The following is a 23,805-nucleotide window of genomic DNA, read 5'->3' as shown; positions in this document are numbered from 1 at the left end:
CCCGATGCGGGACATGATCCCAGGACTCTGGGATCATGACCTGAGCCGAAGGCAGAGGCTTTAACCCCCTGAGCCACCCAGGCGCCCCCCAGAGACCTTTTCTTGGTTTAGTTCAACTCTTTGGATCGAAAGGGACTAGATTAGTTAAGCCCTTGAGGAAAAGAAGGAAAGAAAGAAAGAAAGAAAGAAAAGAAAGAAAGAAAGGTAGGTAGGTAGGTTTTTCTGAAGTGGAAAAATAGGGAGTTAAAATTTTAGAAATAAAGTGGTGGCTCCTCCTGGACAATTCCTCCCACTGATTGTGAATACAGCCTCTGGACGGTATGTGAAAAAACATGTGGACACTGTAGAGCAAACAAAAACAAGTAGGAACTGGACTTGAAGCAGTTTCTTTAACAAAAAAAAAAAAAAAAAAGGAATGGCCCTTGGGTGAGTTTCTCATCTTGCTGGTGTTTTGCTTCAGGCAGGCTTCTCCTGGCTTGCTTGCAGTCTTTACTGGCTTGAGGAATCAGATCAAATTCAGAAATACCACAGCAGCTGTAGAGTGATGGGAGTCCGGCAGGAGGAAGAGAGAGGAAATCCTGCAAAAGAAAGAACCACAATGGTGGAATACCAGATTCTGTATAGAAACTGTGCCAAATATATGGCTGACCCCTACACTGGAAACATTTCAGATGTCTGTCAACAAGAAAATAGATAAACTGCTGTGTACAGACAACCCAACACTGCTGAGCAATAGAGAGGAACAGAGTCTTGATACCGGCAGCAACTTGGGAGTAATTCCTGAAAAAGAATGCTAAGTGAACATAGCCTTATGTAAAACTAGGGCATAATGATGATACCATTTCTATCATGTCCTAAAAACAGGCAAATTTACCTATTGTGTGTTAGGGTGGGACAGGCAAAATTAATGTTTTTAAAAAAAGTAGTTGGCAGGGCTAAGAAAAATGGATGCATGGGTGTTGGAGACAGGGTTTAAGCGGAAATGGGCATATGAGAACTTTCTAGGGTGTTAGGGATTTGGGTTACTCGAGTATATCTTTGAATGGTAAACCTAATATCTATCCATTATGTATCATGTAAATTTTTTTCTTTGAAGCAAACACTGTATTAATTACTTTACTGTAAATAGTTAACAGAGAAGCTGAAGTTTATATGGGGAAAGTATATGGATCTGCAACTTACTTTGAAATGCTTCAGTAGTTAGATCAATTGAGAGAATGGTAAGACAAATAGAAGGAAATGTTAACGCTAAATCCTAGTGGTGGCCGTGTGAATACTTCTGTACAGTTTTTTAAGTGTTTTCTGCGTGTATAAAATTTTTCACAATAAAATGTTTTAAAAATAATAGTAGGTAGTTTTTTTCTTAATCAGTTTCCTATTTGTTAATAGGTTGTTAGTAATCTAATGAAAATTGATATTTTTTATTTGAAAATACTTAAAGTTAAGTTTATGACTGTCATTTTTGTGCCTGTACACTGAGCTCTGAACTTTTTAGGATACAGAAAGATACAGAAATGAAAATGAACAATAAAAGTGAGAAGACAAAACATACCCACACAAATAATTTGATTCCTTCAAAGTGATATAGCAAAGGCTCATTAAGATCATTTACAATACATAAATTCTGAGGGGATGGATATATAGAGTATGCTTAGAGTCAAATGTGATTAATGGGAGATGGAATCCCTTGGGTTCCTTATTTTGAACAAGTTTTTGAAAATAGTATTAGAGACAAGTATTAGAATCTCTTTCCACTTTTTAAATTGACCGGTTGTCATTTATGAATTTTGGCTTAGGATGCATTTTTTCTAAGTATGTTGTATTCATTTATCAAAAGAAGAATTGCTGCAAAGTTTTATGCTAGAATTGTTAGCCAGGTTAAATTAGAATTTGGGTTTTTGAAATTATTTTTATTAACATATAATGTATTATTTAGAATTTGTTTTTAAAAACCTGTATTTTAGGAATGTAGTCATAGTATGTTAATGAGTTGTTGGGTTAAAAGGCAAAGATCATTGTTCCAGAATTTTGTGGTTCTTTTATAACACTTGGAAAAACAGGTGTAGTGCCATTAAAATATAATACCCAATATTAAGTATAACATTTATAAAATATTAATTCATTTCTTATCCTTATTTACCCTTAGGAAATCTATTCTGATAGGCTAGAGTTTTAAAATGTATATATCAGAATAAATTTTAAGTAGGTGAGGATGAGAGAAAAGTAAAACAATATTAATAATTACCAATTAGTAATTACAAATTGTAATAATGAGATGTGAGATTTTTAGCCATTCATTTGATCAACTCAATTTCTTTCTTACTGGTAGCTTTTTTCTTCCCCAGTCCTGAAACAAGAATTTCCAACAAGACTAAGCAGTTATTAAATATATTTTAGAAAATAAAAAGTTATATGAAATTGCATGATGTTATAAGGGTTTCATGTTTTCTTAGTAACCAAAATAGTCTGAGTTGGACTTATTTTTAGCCTTTTGTTTTTTTTCTTTCCAATTGTATTGCAGTAATAAAAAGAATTACCATTTCTAGATATTATAACTTTTTCAAAGCATTTGTGCTGCTATGTTGTGCCCAGATCTAGCCATTTATAGTGTTCCAAGAATTCTATATTATTGATAACTAAATGAGGTATTTTGGTCTTTGAGCAAATTATACCATGTGATGACTTACATAAGTGGTGGAAAGAATTACAAATGTGTTGATGTTCTACAAATAGAAATTTAGTTAGGAATAATCTAGTGGGCTTCATGTGATGTACCAACTAGTTATTTAAATTTCAAATTCTCCTTTAGCTCCTGCTGATCTTGGTGCCAACCCTTCCTAGAGGAGAAGTTTACCCAAGTCAATAGTTTGGTCCTGAATTTTTGCAGGAGCTGGTTTTTACATCTGTATAATACTGGCTGAAAACAATATGGCTTACAGTATTTTATCATTTGTAGTATTTTTGTCAGTAAATAAGCTAAGTGTTTAAGTTTCTCTGAAAAAAGTCATGGGGGTGGTAAGGTAGATGGAAAAAATTTCTGAAAACAGCTCATGCTTAAAATAGAATCCTAAATATGCTTTGTATATCCATCCTGATTTCTGTTGTTTGCCATTAAGTGTAAGGTTATTGTAATAAGCTCATTAGGATTATAAATCAAAATGCCTAAATTAAAATGGAAAATAAATTCATTGTAAAAGAAAAGTTTGTTCCACAGATTTTTCTTTTATCTCAAAGATACATAGATATCACAACCATTTTAAGACTAACCAAGAACAGATTTCATTGCCATCAAGACTGCTTTATTTTTGCCTTTGTTTCTACCAACCAGAGAGAATTTTCTTAGTGATTCTGAATAACTTACTAGGCAATATATTGCCAAGGTGAAATGTTCAGATGAATAATTAATGGAATTGCCTGTATGCCAAGTTATTTTATAATCACTTTAAGTAGTTTGCATAAAACAGGCTTTAAAAAACAAGTTGGTTTTTTTTTTTTAAGTTTTTTTTCACTGAATGTTTCATTGTATCTTTATTTATAGCCTTTAAAAGATACAGATTACATTCTTAAAAAGAGTAAGTTTGTGACAAACCTTGGTTGTGGAGATAGGTTTATTGGTTCTTAGATCTTTGGAGTTTTAAGTCTGCCAGGTAAGAATCATAGCATTCTTGTAAGCAATAAATAAATAAATAGTAGAATGTCAGCTGATGTGTGAACTTAAAAACGTAGTATTCAGTTTATTAGATTCAATATTCAGTTTATTAGGCCCTGAAGTATTTACTTAGACCAGGCAATTAATGTTATTTAGCTAATTGCAGTTAGACAACAACCAATTTTTTGAGACACCAGAGCCTTTCTGTTATTTACTAGTAGAAGCTTGATTTCTTTCAGTGTAGAGAACTTAACACTTTTTAAATGTTTCTAAGTGTCATTGGGAAAAGAATTACCAGTTAACAACAAAAAAAATTATTATGCATAGGGAATATATGCTCATTAACAAAGAAGGATATCACAAGCATAATTATTTTATTGCATATTAAAATTAAATAATTGTTTAATTTAATCATTTTTTCTTGTCATTTTATTTTTTGTTCAGTTAGTTAATTGGAGACGCTTGTGAGGCGCTTTATCACTTAACATAATTGTTAGCCAAAAGGTGTTTCTGCACTGTTTTCTAGGTTTACTTGGGCTGTCTGGCAGACCAAAGGTGAATAGGGTTTTTCAGGTCATAATTTGGTCACTCATTTAGATGATAATGCTGCTAAGGTTGGTATATTGTAAAAACCTTTCTAGCAGTTAAAAATTATAAAGTAATTGCTGTTTGAAGTTCAAAATTTTATGAACATTGTTTTCATCTCTGTTCTCACCCACTGTTTCCAATGTTAACAGTTAAACTTCACTGTTAACAAAAGTCCTACATTTTATTGCTGCTGCTTGAGTTTGTCCATAGACTCCCTCAATGTTAAAGCTAGAGGAGCCCTCTCAGATCTCTAATTCAGCACCCTCATTTTACAGATGAGGAACTGAGGCCTTGGACTAGAACAGAGGTCCCCTCGCTCAGTCCAGGACTCTTTCTATTACATCATGCTGCCTGATGTTTGTTTATGGGACTCAGCAACATCACATACAGGGTGAGCCTTTTTTTTTTTTTTTTTTTTTTTTTTAAACACACACAGTAATTTGCTTCTCATCAACTGCTGTTCATCATTCCTGTCTAACTCATTCTTTCCTTTTTTACCCATATCTGTCTTAATCCATAATTTGGCCCAGTTACTTGTGACTTTATTTTGGTGCTACTTGTTCTTGGCATTCAGCCATTATTTTTAAGAGTCAGACTCTTAGTAAGGTTTTTTATCAGTAACCATTGAAGCTTTACCAGGCACTATAGCAAGAGTAGTTTAAAGTTTATGACTGGATGATTTTTGTAGAGTTTTTAAGTTTAGATTTAAAAATGAATTACAGGTGTGTGCAAGAGTGTGGCTATGACATATAAGAGCAGATGTGATACTAGATACGAGAGCAGTTTTTTTGTGAAATAATAAAATGCCAAGAAATACTAGCCAGTGGTGTGACATAACCTGTGAACTCACGGATTTAAATAAGTATATTTGCATTCTAGATTTTTAATAATTTTTTGTATTGATGTTCAGATTCTCCCATTTTTGGCTAGGGAGTGCCTGTTCACGTTGGTTCTTGTGTCCTGCAGACAAGACCGTACTAATTTTAGGTAGCTTTTTTGTTTTTTGGTGTAAGATGTTACATGGTTTAAGATACAACATGGTTTTCAGGGGTAACTCAAGGACTTCAAGTTCTCATAGTATATGATTTACAGGTTTCTTATAGGACCAAAGTGTTGTTTCCCCTCTCCTTTCCATTTTATTTTGAATTTTGATGAACACTGCCCATCATTAATTTTGCTTTTGTATAAGGAGGAAAAAACAGAATCTTTCAGCTTAATGAATTAATATGTTTCTCTTGTTTATTCATTTTTTTAAATCTGTTGTCTTATGTCACTGAAATAGCCATGATGTCAATATTTACAATTCTAAGGTAAACTAAAACACTAATGCTCAACTATGAATGCTGGATAAATTTGTTGGATTGGATAGTATACCATCATGACAGTCACCTCACATGGGTACTTTGTATTACTTACATATTATATATTGTAAAATTTTTGGAATTCTTTGATTATTTAGTTTTTTATCAGCCATTTTAAAGGGTCCCCACCCGTCAGATAACTAATTGGGTTTCAGGTGAACTAAATCAGAGGTCCAGAAATGTCATGTGGATTTTTTTTTTTAAATCAGTGCATGAGTATATATAAATTGTGCATGGATTGTACTTCTCATGCTGGAATGGGAGTGCTATGTTTTATGACATGAAATTTAAAAAAAAACATTTGAATAGCTACTATGTTTTCGGTGCTAGATATAAAGTGTAGATTTTTTTTTAAATATTTATAATTTGTGGTGGAAAAACAAGTATGCATAATAAAAGATGATACAATGACAGCATTAACACTTAAATTATAATTGATCTTCCTTACATTCCTACCTACCTGTGAGGTGTGTAGGTTAATTTTATTCCTATCTTACAGAACAAGAAACTGGGGCTCTGGAACTTGATTTGTTGTCCAGATGTCAAAAGCAGTAGCATTTGAAAGAAGCCATCAACATTCTAATTTCTAGTCTGATACTCTTTTTTGCTACTGCCCAGTTTTCAGAAAAGTAAAACGAAACACCCAACTGTGATGTTGGTATTTGAATAGGCTTCATAAGGAGATGACATTTGAAGAATAGAAGAATTTCAGCATCTACAGTTGGAACAAAGAGCTAAAGAAAAAGCAGGGGTTTTAGAATGCTACACATGAATATATGCTCCTAAGGAGTAGGGTGGATTCAAGATATACTGTATAGCTAAATGCTCTGAGATCACAGACGGGGAGCTTAAGTGCCTGGCCAATCTCTTTGGAGTGAAATGTGGAAGTTATTAAGTAGCAGTAAATAAACATGATACAATCAATCAGTTATGGTTTATGCCTTGGTGTCAGAAGATAATAGGAAGAGACCTAGGAGACTCTGAGGCTAATGTAGTAATACAGGTGGCAGGTACTGTAGAAAGGCTGGCTGAAAGTGGTGCTTTACAGTAATAGGAGATAGACTCTATAAAGTTCCAGGTACAAACTGAGGTTAAGAAGTTACATCCAACAGGATACTAAAGTTTCAAGTGTTGTGAGTGGTAGAATCAGTGGTCATTATGGGCAAGAGGAGAAACTTGGGAGTATAGGATATAAGTTGCCTCAGATAATACTGAATTATGAGATTCCAAAAAGGCATATAAATATGTGTGCATCGGTCAGCTGGAACTGAATTCCTTGAGTGGGAAAGATCAGGATGTGTGGAGTGGCACATAATAGGAGAGGTATTTTCTGATTCTTTAGAGTGTTTGAGACCCTTAGTTGGGACAGTAGACAGAAGATCAAAAGGCTCAAAAGGCTGTACATATGTTAGGGCTGGAAGGAAAATGGGTTCAAGAGAGGAAAGAGGGCAGAGTCAGGAAGCCAGCTGTTGAAAGTTCAAAGACAGTTGTGATTTTCTTCTTAAATGCTGAAAATGGCCAGGAGTGGAGATTAAGGAGTATGAAAACCCATCGGATTTGACAGTGATTAATAATAAGGTGTTTTAAATTCAAAAAGTCAAAAGTAGAACTTTAGCAATAACAAAAATAATTTTACAAAAATATTTTTCCTTTATACATTATATTTAAATGCGTAAATATGATTATTTACATTTTATACATAAAAGGAAACTCTTTCCCTTTGTCCCCCCAACAGTTTATTATTTTTAATGATTGTGTAGTACATGAATATTATGAATATACTGTAGTCTTATTTTGGTATTCCTCTTTTAACGAACATTTACTTTATTTCTTTGTTTCCCCCTTTTTTCCACTAAAAAAACAGTGTTTCTAAAACAAGTGTCCTTAGGAACTTATATTTTATTTCTCTAGGTTGTAGGGTATGTATATTTGTTGACTGACCATTTTAACAACAAAATAACAAATTCTTATGATTTAGTCTAATATTTTCACTTGTAACAAAGGTTGACAGATTGTTTTCCAAAGGGCTTTTTCACATCTTCACTTGAAATATAGGGAAATAGCCTTCCCTACATTTCTGTCTGAAATAGGCATTCTAGACCTTTTAAATATTTACCAATTTTAGTGAGTGTAATTTTACTCATTGTCACTTTGATATGTATTTCTTTGATAAACTAGTAAATCTTAATGTACTCAGATATAGCTGTCTTTTCTTGCATCATTTTTGAGTTTCTAGTCTTGGTTAAAAAGGATTTTTTCTGTTCTCTATATTGGACATGTAGCCTCAATGTTTTGTTAAGGCGTATATGTGAAGTATGTGTGTGTTAGGTACATGGACACACACGTTTATTTAAAATATCCAAATACTAAATATATCTGGAATTTATTTTTGTCCGTTGTAAAACATGTGTGCCCACTTTTCAGATGGATAGTCATATGTTGCAATACAAGTACAGTACCAATCCATTCTTTTCCTTTGCTCAATCTTTGTGTCTTTCAACAGAATACTATGTTTAGTCATATAAATTTGGTAAATATTTAATAGGTTTTTTTGCTCTTTTAAATGGAATATTTATTTCTTTGTCTATTTAAAGGTGCTTATTATTGGAGCAGAGAAAAAGCTATTGTATCTGTTAGCCTCTGTATTAAATTCCCAAAGAAAGGCTAGTAATTTTTGCTAATGAAATGGAAGTATATCATATGAGACCCAACAAATTCTGTGGTACAATTTTTTTCTCGTTTGTATCTTTTTTTTTTTTTTTTTAACTTCTTCAGAAAGTCAGCACAGAACACTAGGATAAATAAAGATTTTGAGGTAAACAAAAAGTCAAGGAAGTACTAATAACTTTTATCAAAGAAGTGAAGTCACCTGAGATTGAGAGGCTTTTGGTGAGATGGGTTCTTTGAGGGAAGTTAAATTTTTTTTTTTTAAATCCATGATGGAAAATTTGACAAGGGGTTAAAGGCATAATAAAATGATTACCAAATGGCTCAGAAGGAGGGCAAAATGATGTTAGATACCATTATAATTTGGGGTTTACATAAGTGACAGGGCTTGAGTGGGAATGGCAAGGCTGTTTGAATTGAGTGTCAGGATCACAGCATTTGTTGTTCGTATGTCAGATCAGTAGATTTGCATCAAAGTAGAGGGAAAATAGACATGGTCCAGGAAATATGATGGCAGATAGAAGGATACTGAGAAGTATGAGTAATTTGAGATGACCACGAATACCTGTTCCATTAGAAAAACTGAGTAGATGAAAGATTTAAGGAGCTTACAGTAAAAGAGAGGGATCTGTGTGTGTTACAGGATTCAAAGATAGCGAAGCTTTTGAATTTTGTGACATGATACACAGGTCATGGTTTGCGTGACCTGAGAAACTTGTCAAAATATGCATGCCTGGGCTGTACCTCTGACTTCCTGAAACTTAAGATTTTTCAGGGTTGTCATGAACTTTATGACATTATTTGAAAACGCTGCCACGGGTGAATTTGGTATGCCATACTAAGCAAGGACCACTGGTGGGCCAGAAATGAGTGTGGTGGGCCTTTTTCTTTTTTCATATTCAGAGTTTGGCCAAAAAGAAATGGAGGTCACATTGGGAATGGATGAGAAGGAACATTGAATGTCATTGAAGATTGTCTTTCTTGTCTTTTAAAACGCTATTGACTAAGTAGAAAGAAAGAGCTTTATTTACTGTTTGCAACAAATAATAATTGAGTGTCTTTTGTGAATCGGGCTATATTCCAGGCACAAGTATAGTAGTGAATAACAAGGATCAAGTGTCTGCTGTCATGTACCTTGCATTTTTTTAATAAGCATAAGTTGTCATTCATAGAGTACTTGTTGAGTCACCAGTGTTTGAAAAAATCTTGCCTATGCCGCACATTGTATGATCCAGTGCTTATTTTTTCTTTAGAGTAGTGATCTATATCAACAAAAAACTTAATTTTGAAATGAATGCTCTCACTGTTGCTTTTAGCTCTGACCACTTCCCTCTTGTTGTTTAGGTATTGACCTCCGTTTCTTTTACCACTAATAATATAAGCAGGGACAAGAAAAAGGTGAACCCATTTCTACCATGTAATGGAAAAAAGGAACATTCTTTTAGTTTCTAGCAGTCTTGAGTTTCAACACAGTATGCTTTTTAAATACAGAACCAGATGAAAGGGAAATAATTTCATACTCCTGCCTGCTGGCCATGAATAGATTAAAATTTTTTAAAGATAATCCAGTGACATGTGATAAAATAACCAGACACAGACTAGACGGGTGGAGGTCTTCGTTTCATCTTCTCCCTCTTCCTCTCCTAATCCAAATCTCTATAGAAGTTTTAGAAATGATAGCAGCAGATGTTTTGTATTCATCTCTGTTTTGCAAAGGCACTATTTCAGTGGGTTCAGTTTTCAATAATGTTCATACAGTGCTATAGCCATCACTTTCAGTTTTTAAATCAGCCCCCCCCCCAAGAAAGTGATTATATACATGTAATTGCTGTGAGATTTTTCATCAATCTGGGCAACCTGTAACAGGAAGGGAAAAATTCTCTTGTTCCATTCAGCTCTAAAACCTGTGATTCTTTATAGGTTATTATCAGTTAGCAGTTATTTTTATATCAGCAGACCCCCCAAAATATTACTTTCCTCCTGATTTGTGTTATACTTACTATAATTTATATTTTGAGCTTTTAGGTAAGTGGAGCACCTATAAAATGCCAGGACACCTTGTAGTAGAGTGAAAATAAGTGTGACTTGTGGCAACAGTTTTAGTCTTAAAAATGTATATAACTCACATCAAATGATTTTTTTTTTAAATTGTATAGTTGGCACACACGTTATTAGTTTCAGTTGTACAGCTTAGTGATTCAGATGCTTATTTCTTATTTAATATGTATTCATTTTCACTATAGCATTTTATATATAACATAATTCTAACATTCTAATATTATGTTAATTATTATATATTAATGTAAAATTAATACTAGATACTCTAATATTCTATAATTCTAGTTATAACATTAGGTATTTTAATTGAGGACAGGTGTTCTTGAGATCAGTTGCCCAAGCAGAACTTCATATATTTTTGAAAGAATATCTCTTTTTCCTTTCATTTGTTTTAGAGAACTGTGCAAGAAAATTGTGTGGGGGGGAAAAAAGGGTTAGTTACATAATTAATTGATAACAAAGGTTAAATATCTGATTACCATGTGGTAATCAAGGGGTTTCGCTGTTCTAATAAGAAAGCTTTACTACTTATTTCTTAATATTTTTGGAGTAAATCAAACAGATTCTGAAGTTGCTGTCTGCAGGTGTAGATAGTTTCGTCTTTTGTCTCTAAATGCTTCCTTCTCCAAGAAACAGTGAGGTTGAGAGCAGTGAAGAAAAACACCCATTGCACGGCCTTAGAATTTTGTTTCTTTAAAACTACTTATTTGAGCACCTTGGATACATTTGTGTTATGTTGCAGGAAGAAGGCTATTTAAGACCTGTACTTGAGAAACACTAAATTGATCTGATGAAAACCGTTGATATGTCTAGATGAACTTAGAGAGCATCGCCTCTGGAGCTACTTTCCAGAACAGAGTCAAGCCCAGGATATTATATTCAAATGAGGATCTTAATCTTTAAACAAAGTAAGGCTTAGAAGACTACTAGGTTACATGCTGAGTATGAAATAACAGTTATTATATTGTCTCAGTACTCACTGCCGTCATTGTTACAGTTTCCCCATGTATTATAGTGGTCCACAAAAGATACAAGCCTTATGAGAAACTGAAAGAAGTAAAGAGAATTAAATTTTTTTCTTTTGTCTCCCAGTTGACCTTTTCAGATGGTTAGTTTTGTCAGAATCCAAATAAGGTCTACATACTGCTTTTGGTTTGCTTAATTTAAGCCCCTTCCACTTATTGGTATGAGAAAGTGATTCATTTGTTGAATTTCCTATATTCTGAATTTGGCTCTGCATCCTTATATTGCTAACATATTTCACTGTTGTCCTGTATGTCTGTAAAGTGATAGTTGACCTGATTAAATTCACTTGGAGTTCTTTGATCATGACCATTTGCATGACACCGCATGAGGCATAGAGCATCTGGTTGTGTCACTTTCAGCGATGGTGATATTGATTAGTTAGATTCAGTTGTTGTTAGCCTAATCCACCCTTTACACAGTCATGCACCAGATTTTTCCCTAGTGGGCTTAGCATCATTAATAAATTGTTGCTTAGATTCATTATTTTCTTAGGGATAGAAATGATTATTTTCTAATTATATCTTTTTTTTTTTTTTTTGCATTGACTGGCTGGAATTCTGTAAAGGACTCTTCCTGATCAAGTATTGTGATTATTCTGAAATAGAACTTGCACAAGAAAGGCAGAGTATGTGCCTGAACGTTTTAGTTACCAATTTTTGGAATACTGAATTGGTCGTACTCTAGTAACCTCTCAAGGTGACCAGTGATGTGGATTTTGTTTTTATTTTTTATAATCTATTTTTGAGGTGGTTTAATTTACTTTATTTCTGTCTCCTTTTTACCTGACAGGAGTGGTCTTTGGTAGTCTCCTTGCTTTCTTGCATGACAAGATGTTCTAAACTTCCTGCTTTAGCCCTGCAATTGGCCATTCCTATAGGGAATTCTGACTTCTTTTAGTGGACAGTGTTTATTTATTTATTTATTTTAAGATTTTATTTGTTTATTTGACAGAGAGAGATCACAAGTAGCAGAGAGGCAGGCAGAGAGAGAGAGGGAGGGAAGCAGGCTCCCTGCTGAGCAGAGAGTCCTATGTGGGACTTGATCCCAGGACCCTGAGATCATGACCTGAGCTGAAGGCAGCGGCTTAACCCACTGAGCCACCCAGGCGCCCCGGACAGTGTTTATTTAAAGACTGTAATCCAAGTATAGAATGCTTTTTACTACGAGGATGCTATTAACTCCTTGTAGGTCGTTTTAGGCCTAGGAAATGTATATTTTTAGTAAGAGAAAGACAAATCACGAGTTCCTAGTTATATTTTAATTCATACATATGATTATAGGGTTTCAAAACTTGATTGTATTGTGTGAATTTTACTAAAAATATATGTGTTAGGCCCCTCGGTGGCTCAGTTGTTAAGTGTCTGTCTGCCTTTGGCTTAGGTCATGATCCCAGGGTCCTGGGATCAAGCCTCATATGGGGCTCCCTGCTCAGCAGGAGTCTACTTCTCCCTCTCCAGCTCCCCCTGCTTGTGCTCTCTCTCTGTCATAAAATAAATAAAATCTTTTAAAAAAATGAATATTTATCAGTGTATTATAAATGTTAAAGTAATTTTAGTTTTTTTGTATTCAGTTCCATCAAATATGAGTTTCATAATAAAAGTAAAATGATCATAATGTATTTGCCATCAAGACAGACTGTTCTCTAGGACAGTGTGACACATTGAGCTTCTCACTTCTTACCTCCCTAGTGTATTGCTCTACGTCCTCCAGACGTAGCCAGCTTCTATAGCACTATGTCATGGAAAGAAGACAAAACAATTTTTACTGCTTCTCTATTTGTGTATGTTTTTCCTTTCTGAAAATGTTGGTTTGAAGATTACTGAAAGCAGTTTAAAGTTTCTTTGCAATTCTTACTTGTCCGTAGGGATTACATGCAGTCAGAATATTGCTTTAAAGTATATTAGTTTTCTTTATGATTACAAATAACTTTGCTAGTTTTAAAAAGTGTTTATTTTCTGTGTATCTTAAATGTAGATAATGTTGGTTGACTGTGTCTTTGTTCTGTTGTCTTCTCACTTGGGGATCCAGGCTCTTAGAGCAGGTCTAGTATATAGGACATCCTCATTCTTGTGGCAGGAGAGGAGAGCAAGAGCACTGGCAGATACTTGTAATACCTTTAAAATTGTGATTGGATGTGGTATGTGTCACATCTGTTCAATTTCCATTGGCCAAAGCATGTCACCCTGGGAATGAATAACTCACTTGTAGGAAAAGAGAAGAGTGATTTGAATTCTGGACAGTAATATGTTCACCCACATAAAGTCACTTAAATTGATCCTTGCATGTTGATGCCTTCATAGTCACCATAATTACTATTGTTTTGAATTCTGTTTTAAAGGATTTATCTATCTTATGGGCATGCTGAGGAGATAACTGAAGGTCAGGGAGAAAAGGCTTTTGTTAACCTTTATCTATACCTGTCATCTGACCTTTATCTATACCTGTCATCTACACTTTTTGAAGTACAGATGGTGGCATCTGTATTTACTAATTCTGGGCTTTGTCAGCTTATTTGTTATGGGTTGAATTGTATCATCCACAATTCATAAACTGTAGTCCATATTCCCAATACCTCAGAATATAAGCCTCCTTGGAAATAGGGACTTACAGAGATAAGTTCTCTGTAAAGTTAAAGTGCAGTCTCTTTAAGTTAAATGAGGTCATTGGGTAGGATCTAATCCAGTATAACCAGAATCCTTATAAAAATGAAATTTGGATACAGACACAGGGGGAAAGAATGTGAAGAGTCCGAGGGAGACTTGGTGAGGCGGCTAGAGTAACGCATCCACAAGGCAGGGAAGGTAGGAGGAAGGCCTGGACAGACCCTTCCTTAGCACCTTCAGAGCACTGCCCTGCCAGCTCCTTGATTTTGCACCTCTGACTTCCAGAACTATGAGTCTATAAATTTTGTTGTAAGCCACCTAGTTTGTGCTCCTTTGTTGTGGAAGACTCTTTTGTTGATGTTCTGAGACTCAGTTCTTAATGCAGGGTGGTGGTTCCCGCCCCACCAACAGTCCTCAGTGACCAGTAGGTTGCCCCCTACTGGTATCTGAGAAATCAGCTCAGTGTTGACACTATCTACCAGAGGTTCAGTCTTGAAAGATTTGCCCTCTCCCCCTCAGGATGCCAGTTTCAAGCCCAGGTTGTCACCTGTGCTTCTGACCAACCAGCGATAAATCAGAGGTTCCCATGGCCTCCTCTTTGGGGTCAGTTAATTTGCTAGAGCAGCTCATAGAACTCCAAACATTTTACATACTAGATCATTGGTTTATTATGAAAGATTACAACTCAGTAACAGCCAGATGGAAGAGATGCATCAGGGCAACGTGAGGGGAAAGGGTGTGGTGCTTCCATGTCCTCTAGGCATGCCGCCCCCACCCCCATGCCCCAGTCTCCGTGTGGTCACCAACCTGGAAGTTCTCTGATCCCTCTCTTTTTGGGTTCTTATGGAGGCTTCATTACACAGACATGATCAAATCATTGGTGATTGATTCAAGCTCCAGGCCCTCTCTCTTCCCCAAAACTTGGTAGGTGTGGAACTGAAAAATCCCAATCCTCTAATCACAGGGTTGGTTCTCCTGGCAACCAGCCCCCATCCTTAGGTGTGGTCCCAAAGTCACCTCATCAGCATACCAAGAGACATCTTTGCCACTCTCAACACTTGTGAAGTTCCAAGGATTTTGGGAACTCTGAGTCAGGAATGTGGGACTAAAACCAAATATGTATGAGAAATACACATTTGGTCACTTGAATGACCAAATGTATGTATTTTTTCTTGTAAATTGCAATATTGAAAGCTTCACAGTTTCACAGTGACAGTTTCACAGTGCAGCCTGGCTTGATTGTGAGAGTGGGAAGGAATAGAAGCTGTAACTGTAGGTTGCTGTATTGGAAGGGACTTCATTGCCAGACTAAAGAATTTTGGACTTTGCTGAAACAGTATCTTGAAATAGCAGTTTGGCAGCCAGGGCAAGAAGAAACTAGCATGAGAGTAGTTTATTTTTGTAATCTTATTGTTTAATAATGGAGTAGTCTAGCTCCTGAAGGGATACAAGAAGATGGATCCTCTGTTTAGAGTACCTTCACATCTGTTGTCCTTTTAAACTCTGAAAAGGTGTAGCATTTATGAGTTTGCTCTCTCAAAGCTGGAATTCTGCATTAAATCACACAACAGTCAGTTTTCTTGTTTTAAAAGTTAGGTGTTATGCATTGAATTATGTTCCCCAAAAGATACGTTGAAATTGTAACCCTTGGTACCTGTGTGACTGTGACTTTTTTGGAAATAAGATCTTTGCAGATGTAGCTAAGATAAGGTCATTAGGGTAGGCCCTATTCCAGTGTGACTGGTGTCCTTATAAGAAGGAAATTTGGACATGGACACACACACAGAGGGAAGACAGCCATGTGGAGATGGAGGCAGAGACTGGTGTTAGGTTGCCACAAACCAAAGAACACTTAGAGGTACCAGAAGCTGGAGGAGGCAAGGAAGGATCTACCCCAACCCAGGCTTTGGTGGGAGCGTGGCCCTGCCAACAGCTTGATTTCAGACTTTAGCCTCCAGAAATGAGACAGTGCTTTTCTGTTTTAAGGCACCCACATTTGTGGTGCTTTGTTATGGCAGCTCTAAGAAATTAAGGACATAGGATTTTGAGAAGTACTTTGTGATCTGAAGAGCTCTTTTTCTTAAGTTATCATATTTTGCAGATTATTAGAATGCTTTCAGTTGGGTAAACAAAAGATTCCCAAACTTTGCTGTGCATTGTATTTACCTGAGAATCTTTAAAAAAAAAAAAAAAAACAAAAAAAACTTGTATCTGACTCCCACCGCCCGAAATTCTGGTGTAATTAGCATGTGATGTGGCATGGGCATCAGGATTTTTAAAAGCTTCCCAGAGGATATAACGTGCCGCATTTTGAAGAACCTCTGGGGAACCTTCTAGTTTAGATATTCTCCCACCCCTCCCTACACATACAATTTTTTGTTCATTTAGCTTTTATTAGCCCTTTACCTCCCATCCCCTGCTGTAAACTCATTTGTTCCTTGGTCTTTTATGATTTTAAAAAAATTGCTGTATTTTATTCTTTGTTCTTGCCAGCCTGGCTAGACATGTGATTATGTTCATCTTCATATATAAAAGATTGTTTATAAAGTTGCTATAAGATGTCCATTTGTATTAAAACCAAATTTTAGGAATTTCTAAGTCGTGCACATCTGCATTTGAAAGTTGAACTATATTCATATTACCTAAGTGCAAGTAAGTGAAAAATTACATCTGTATTCAGGTAGACTTGCATTTCATGAAGTATACAAGTATTATAATTATTTAAATCATTATTGGCCATTCTCCTGCAAGATTGTATTGGGAATGATAAATTGAAGGACTTGGAAACATTCACTTCCCCGAACACTGCTTTTTATTTTTCAGATCTCCCACTTTTATATCACTTTTTTCACACTCTTAGTTCACAAAGTAAATGACAGTCAATATCTGTGGATGTATTCTGGGTTAATAATTTCTTCATGGAAAGTTTTAAGTTGTGAATATTTTTTGTTTTTTGTTTGGCCATGTGCTAGTCCTTATTTCTATATTTCTATAGTTTCTCTTTCCATCATAATTTCAGTTACCTGCTGTCAACCGCAGTCCAGCAAGCACATGATCCTCCTTCTGAGTGTTGTCAGAAACTCTCTAGTAGCCTCATACTATGTCACAATGCCTATGTCAGTCGCTTAACTTCATCTCATCACAGAGGCATTTGGTCGTCTCACATCATGGCTGGAAGAAGGGTGATTACACTGCAGTAAGATATTTGGAGAGAGAGAGAGAGACCACATATACATAACTCCTAGTATAGCATATTGTTAGTAAGCATGCCTTACTGTGCCTAATTTATAAATCAGACTCTCTCATAAGTATGTATGCATAGGGGAAAACATAGTATCTGTAGGGTTCCTATCTGCTGTTTCAGGCACCTGCTAGCCGTCTTAGAATGCATTCCCCAAGAATAAGGGGGGACTTAAACAGCCCATTTTAGATCATCTGCATGTCCACTTTGTAACAAAGTAAAACTATTTGTGTTTATTTTAAATCCTGTAGTTTACATTAGACATCAAACACTTTGGAACTGATAAGTAAATTTTTTTTTCTTTTCGAAGTACTTGGTATATTATTCAAATTGGAGAAATTTAAGGAGATGTATTTATGCCTTTGCTGTATATAAGTTCCTTGGAAAGTAGACATTAAGTCATTATTATTCATTAACCTGTTAATGAAAGTGTGTCATCTACCTGGCTAGAAGTGATGAAATGTGTTTGTTGGTGAGAGTTGAGTAATTCATGTAGAAAACCTAGAATACAAGCACTGTTTGAGGAGAGCAGTGAGCTCAGTTGGTTTTAGAATGTCGGGGTCAGAGGTGGGGTTCAGGGGAAGGTGGAAGGTGTTGTCAGAGCAGAGTTTCATTGGTAGAATAGTGCTAAGTTTGGGTGTGCTGAGTAGGGTTACTTGTCCCAGGGAAAGGGATGATAGATTTTAGGGAGAGCTGTTTTTGCGCAGCACTTCTGCCTAGGCCTCAGCTTCTTCACCTGCCAAAAGGGTGACAATGGCATGTGTTACAAGGACTTCAAAAAGAACTGAAGCCCTATTATGCTTTGAATTTCTTTTAATGTATTCACAGCAGTTACTGATATAGTTAGGAGTAATAGTGTGTGGACTACTTAATTTACCATGATTAAACACAGATGTGTCTCTACTCCCTAGATTTCCTCTGTTCCCTGCATTTCCTGTTTTTTTGTGTGTGTCCTCAGAATGCAGAGGAACAGGTGTGGAAATTGTACCAGGTATAACCTGGAAATCTGACCGAAAAGAATTTCACATTTGTTGCTCAGCTTGCTACCTCTCTTTATTTCTCGTGTTGCCAATAGATTGAGTATATGATTGGAACAATTCTGTAGTGCCAAAGTTTTACATGATTTGATTCCATATATATGGTATAGAGGAGCTGCCATTACCTAGTCTTGAATGTATTCCTTTTGGGAAATAAAGGCTACAAAACAGAGACCAGCTTCGTTACAGAGGTGTAGTCTCAGATGTGTCATTTTTATTCCTCCATATTTTATTTAGTAGATTCCATATGTTTTATCAAAAGTAGAACTTTTGCATGAGTTTGTTCCTGGCTTCTTTAAGTATCTTTTTTGCTTACTAGGTGTGAATTTACTAGATACCTATGTGTATTCCAGCATGAACATAACAGAATTCAAACAAGGTTTATATCCTGTTACAATCTGAAAAATGCTCATGGCTTAAGAAGTCTTTCTCCCCCAAAAAAGTTGCCAAAAAAGATTAGCACTAATATTGCCAAGAAGGAATCAATTTTTGTATTAGCAGATATATATTCTTCATTTATGTTCTTGTTACATTAATGATGCCAAAGAACTTTTATTTATGTGTGTTATAGCTGTCAGTATTTGCTGCATTAGAAATTAAAACCATGAAATTTTATGTTGCCAGTGCATTTTAACATAACAAACCCATCCATAACATGTTAACACTAAGAATATATTTAATGAAAAATAAGTATTTTCCAAGAATTTCCAAGAAGAATTCATGAGAAGGATGACATTGATTTATATATTTGCAAATTTCTATTAATCCCTGGTTTACTAGACTATAGCTAGGTTCTCACATATGCTTCTGCATTTACATGTTGAGATATGTTGTTATAATCAAAGTCTAGGAAAAATAAAATCTGGCCTTACAAAGATGTGTAATTGGTACTTTTTCAAATCAAAATAAAATTTATTTTTCAAATGAATTTGAATATTTTCTTTGATACTGCCAAGTCTCAAGTGGGTAGTTTAATGATTAGTTGCAAAGCAAGGTCTGAAATTTTATCCATGAACTTTCTGTATTATTACATTAAAATCCATGGGTCTCTTTTGAACTTAGAATAGTTCATTTCCTCATGCATAATTTTATATTGGTGTTTGGGAAAATACTTGTTTACTGAGTTGTGTATACTTTCCATATGTTCATTATGCAGTAGAAACAGAGTTATTGAACATTATGATCTATATAACATCTTGATCTTATCAGACAAGTTTTTGAGTATTGGGGTGCTCTTAATCTTAAGTTCATGGTGGCTGATAAATTTTCCAAATCCTAATTTTTCTCCTAAAATCTTAGGTTTTATTCTTGCCAGAAAATATTGCTAGTTGTTTTCTTTAAAGTGACAGTTTCACTTTGTTTATTTGCAAGAAAATGTCTGCCAAATTCTCAGTCTGAAAAGCCATACTTTGTCAGTTGTTCTTTGAAGTAAAAATGGTGTTCCATGAAAAAAGTAGCTAGTTCAGCTTGCAATTCACTAATTGCACAGTGCTTTTCTTGGAGACAACCATCATTTTAGTATGCAGAAGTGCTTTATTGTACTTAATATTTTGTTATATAGGATATTAGATGTATATGTGAGGGCTAAGATTTTAATAAACTTAAGTGTTTTTGGTGCTTTCATGAAATTCTTCAGTGAAGGATTTATGTGGGTTTTCTTTTCTTTTCTTTTTTTTTTTTTTGAGAGTATGGTAGTGAAGAATATCTCTACCATACTTACTATCTGCTAAGATAGTAAGATGTAACCACCTTGATTTGCATTAGGGTATGAGCAGTTTACCCACTACTGCTTTGTAATAACATCAGGGTAGAAGTCAATTCTGTGAAAAAGGCAGGTAATGTCTTAGTACTATAAATATCATTTGACCTGTGGACTCCTTAAAAAGTCTTGGGAACCCTGAGGATCTACCTACCTCACTTTGAAAAAAAAATTTTTTTTTAAGATTTTATTTATTTATTTGACACAGCATGAGAGGGAACACAAGCAGGGGGAGCGGGAGAGGGAGAAGCCGGCTTCCCACCCAGCAGGGAGCCCAGTGTGGGGCTCGGTCCCAGGACGCCAGGATCATGACCTGAGCCGAAGGCAGATGCCTAAGGACCGAGCCACCCAGGTACCCCCTCACTTTGAAACTTAATTTGTATACTAAATAAAAAGCCAATCAAACTTTGTTATGGGCAGGATAAGATAGCAAATCTGATTTTTAATTTCGAGTACTTTGAACAGCATTAGCATTGAAGTACATTTACAGTGAAATGGAAAGAAATATTTTTAATAAGATGGTACTAAAATTCTGCCTTTGCAGTTTGTCTGTAGCCTGACTGGGTCGAGTACTTAACAAAGGATGGGCACTGCAGGGCCTCAGTGTGGTTATGGAGTGATGCACTTGATTTGTTCCTATGTGGGCTTTTTTTGTTTGTTGGTTTTTGGGGGGGGGGGGAATCTTACAGGACAGTACTGCCAACTCTTTTCTTTCACTCTGTGAAATTGACCTCAAACACTTTCCTGGTGGATTTCCCCCAGTTTTCAATAAAACTTCAAAGCCTATCTCAATTCATTTTTTCATCAGTTTCTACTCCTATTTTCTTTGGCGTTTTGTCTTCGCAGGTTTACTGGTAGCCAGCCTGTGACGGGGGTTGGGGGGGGGGTGTATTGGTACAGGTGTGTACCAGCTTGTTATCTGAGTATTAAACTTGGTTTCCGTTGTCTTCACTCGATTTGAACAAGCGTTTATTGCCTGTTAGGATGGGTGTTGATCTCATCTTGTACCCCCTCCGCATACTTGGACATTTGATGTATATTATTCATAAATTTTTGTTAAGAGACCAATCTTCTGCACATTTTTTACCTTTGCTCTTCCAAATAATTTACCAAATATAGTCTGTCCGTGGACACTTGTTTTGATTCACTTAGGACTTAGTAATCTTAGTTTTATTTACTTAGTCGACCCCCCATCTTTTTTTTTGTTTTTTAAAGAGTTTATTTATTTATTTGACAGGGAAAGAGGTCACAAGTAGGCAAACAGGCAGGCAGAGAAAGAGGGGGAAGCAGGCTCCCTGCTGAGCAGAGAGCCTGATGTGGGGCTCCATCCCAGGACCCTGAGATCATGACCTGAGCCGAAGGCAGAGGCTTAACCCACAGAGCCACTCAGGCGCCTCACCCCCCATCTTTTAAAAACCAAAGAATAGTTAGTCCTTCTGCGATAAACTATTTCATAAATACTGTTATAAGTAGTATTTTTTTTCTAATTCTGAATTCATTATACCTAGTACCTTTTTCTCTTTATTTGCCTATATAATATCTCAGTTTTAAGCAAAGTTTGCATTCATTCTTTTGTTTGTCCTTTTAAACTTTAGCTGTGTTCCAGTCTTTGATGTTCTCATTGCATGTCTGTTCCAGAGCTGAAATAGTAAGTCAGTTTGTTTCAATTGAGAAAATTTTATTACCTTTCTTATACTGGTTTCCATTCAAACAAACTCAGAGCTTTTCTTGCTAGTCAGAGGGGACTAGCTTCTTGATTTTCATTTCCATACCTGACTCTTCTTTCCCAGACTGACAGTGGTTTGCCTTAAGTCCTATGACTGATTTACTGTTCAACAACTGAAAAAGATGTACCAAAAATAAGGCCTGTCAGGGCGCCTGGCTAGATCAGTTGGTGAAGTGTGCGACTCTTGATCTTAGAGTTTTGAGTTTGAGACGCATGTTGGGTGTAGAGATTACTTAAAAATAAAATTAAAAAAACATATATCGCCTGTCTTCTGTTACTTAGTGTTTTAATTTCTTGTCCTTTTCATTTCTGTGTTCAGTATACCTTAGCTATAATTTAATCATTAAACAGTTTATTGAGTCCATCTTGGAGTCACGTAATTTTATATTTTAAAGGGTTGTTAGAAGACATCAGTGTAAACCACTTCTCTTTTATATGTGTGGCAAGTTGAAATCCACGCTGATGGACTATGAGGTCGTTCTTCAGAGGCCTTTCGGGTATAAAAAGAAATGGGCCTGTAGGTTTAATGGCTGTGTAACTTAAATCAGGGTTGACTCTTCACATAATAGATGCTTTTTTACTGTTCTCTGTCTAGATAGCTTTGCCTAGACTTAATATTGGTTAATTGGGATTCAAAATTAGTGTTCCCTGTTGTTACATCAATGGCAAATGTTCTGTTAAAAAGAATGTTCTGTAAAAACCATTCTGTGTTTTGTAAAAACCACAAGATGTTATGGGTTGTACAAAAATAGGTGATAGGTTGGATTTGACACACAAGCCATAGTTTTTAGACCCCTGGTATAAATCGCAGTTGGAATAAATGATTGACGTTAGAAATCTCAATTACTAATGAATAACTGGTTTGGTACACCATTTGCCCAAGTCTTTACATATGTCAGTGTTACAAAAGATAGTTGATCCTAGTAAGCATCATACATAATACTCAACTGTTTTTTAATGAATTTGTTTTCTCTTTCCCAAATTCTGGAGATGTCTATCTGAGATCTGACAGTCTTTAAAAATTTGTTAAAAATGCTTTATTAAAAATTACTGTGTGATCTGGTAACTCTCTGCATAGGGTATTTTGTACTTGGACTGACTTTAATCATTGAAGTTTAAAAGTGAAAGAGACCATCTAATGTTTCCTCATTTTATAGTTGAGGAAACAGAAGCCCAGAAGATTCAAATCTGTTATCCAAAATTATATAAGCTATCTAATATCTTATTTTTTTGTCATATTATCTTTAATTTATATCTGAGAGCTCTGGATTCCAGTGAAACCAAGAAAAAAAAAAAGGTAATTTAGGAGTTTATCTCTTCTAAGTTATTATCACCATACTCTAATTTTTTTTTAAGATTTTATTTATTTATTTGACAGAGACAGAGATCACAAGTAGGCAGAGAGGCAGGCAGAGATAGAGGAGGAAGCAGGCTCTCTAGCAGGCTCCCTGCTAAGCAGAGAGCCCCATGCTATGCAGGGCTTGAGCCCAGGACCCTGAGATCATGACCTGAACTGAAGGCAGAGGTTTTAACCCACTGAGCCACCCAGGTGTCCCCATACTTTAATTTCTTAAGACTCCTCAGCTTTGGAACTTCAGTGAACATTAATTTGATTAAAAAAAAAAAACGAAGCAACAAGAACCAAAAGAAAAAATGTTCACAGCACAAAAATTCCCTATAACTATTAAAAGAAGAAGAAATTAGCCTTTACACTCTTAGAAAAATTACTGTAAGATGCTTATGTGCCAAAATTAAAAGGTAAAATGCCATCGCCTGCTAATTTCCCTTCACAAACTATCTTGTTCACCTTTTTAAAAAATATAAACTACACTTGTTTCTCTTGAAGATGCCATAGATTTTTTACTGGCATTTTATATTCAAATTATTAAAAATATATGCCCCCCCCAAAAAAAACCTTAGATAAATCAAATGAAATACAGAGCTTATTTTAAAAAGTTGTTTTCTCCTTTTTGGTGGGAATGCAAATTGGTGCAGCTACTGTGGAAAATAGTGTAAACCTTCTTCAAAAAAAAAAAAAAATAGAAATACCCTATAATCCAGTAATTCCAGTATGGATGTTTTGCTCAAGG

General features: G+C 35.4%; 1 protein-coding gene across 4 annotated transcripts in view; it reads left to right on the top strand.

The window, feature by feature from the left end:
* TBL1XR1 (TBL1X/Y related 1) overlaps positions 1 to 23,805 on the top strand; it is a 171,416-nt gene that overhangs the window by 101,092 nt on the left and 46,519 nt on the right. Inside the window, exon 3 of one of the 4 annotated variants that reach the window (XM_080800551.1) lies at positions 4,513 to 4,628. The exons of the other annotated variants lie outside the window; for them this stretch is intronic. The gene's annotated coding sequence lies outside the window, so the exon portion shown is untranslated. The remainder of the gene's footprint in view (positions 1 to 4,512; positions 4,629 to 23,805) is intronic. 4 annotated transcript variants of the gene reach the window in all.

Source organism: Martes martes (genome assembly GCF_963455335.1).
Source record: "Martes martes genome assembly, chromosome: 1".
Classification (NCBI taxonomy): domain Eukaryota; kingdom Metazoa; phylum Chordata; class Mammalia; order Carnivora; family Mustelidae; genus Martes; species Martes martes.
Note: the sequence above shows the minus strand (reverse complement) of the source record. Positions and strands in the feature narration are given on the sequence as shown.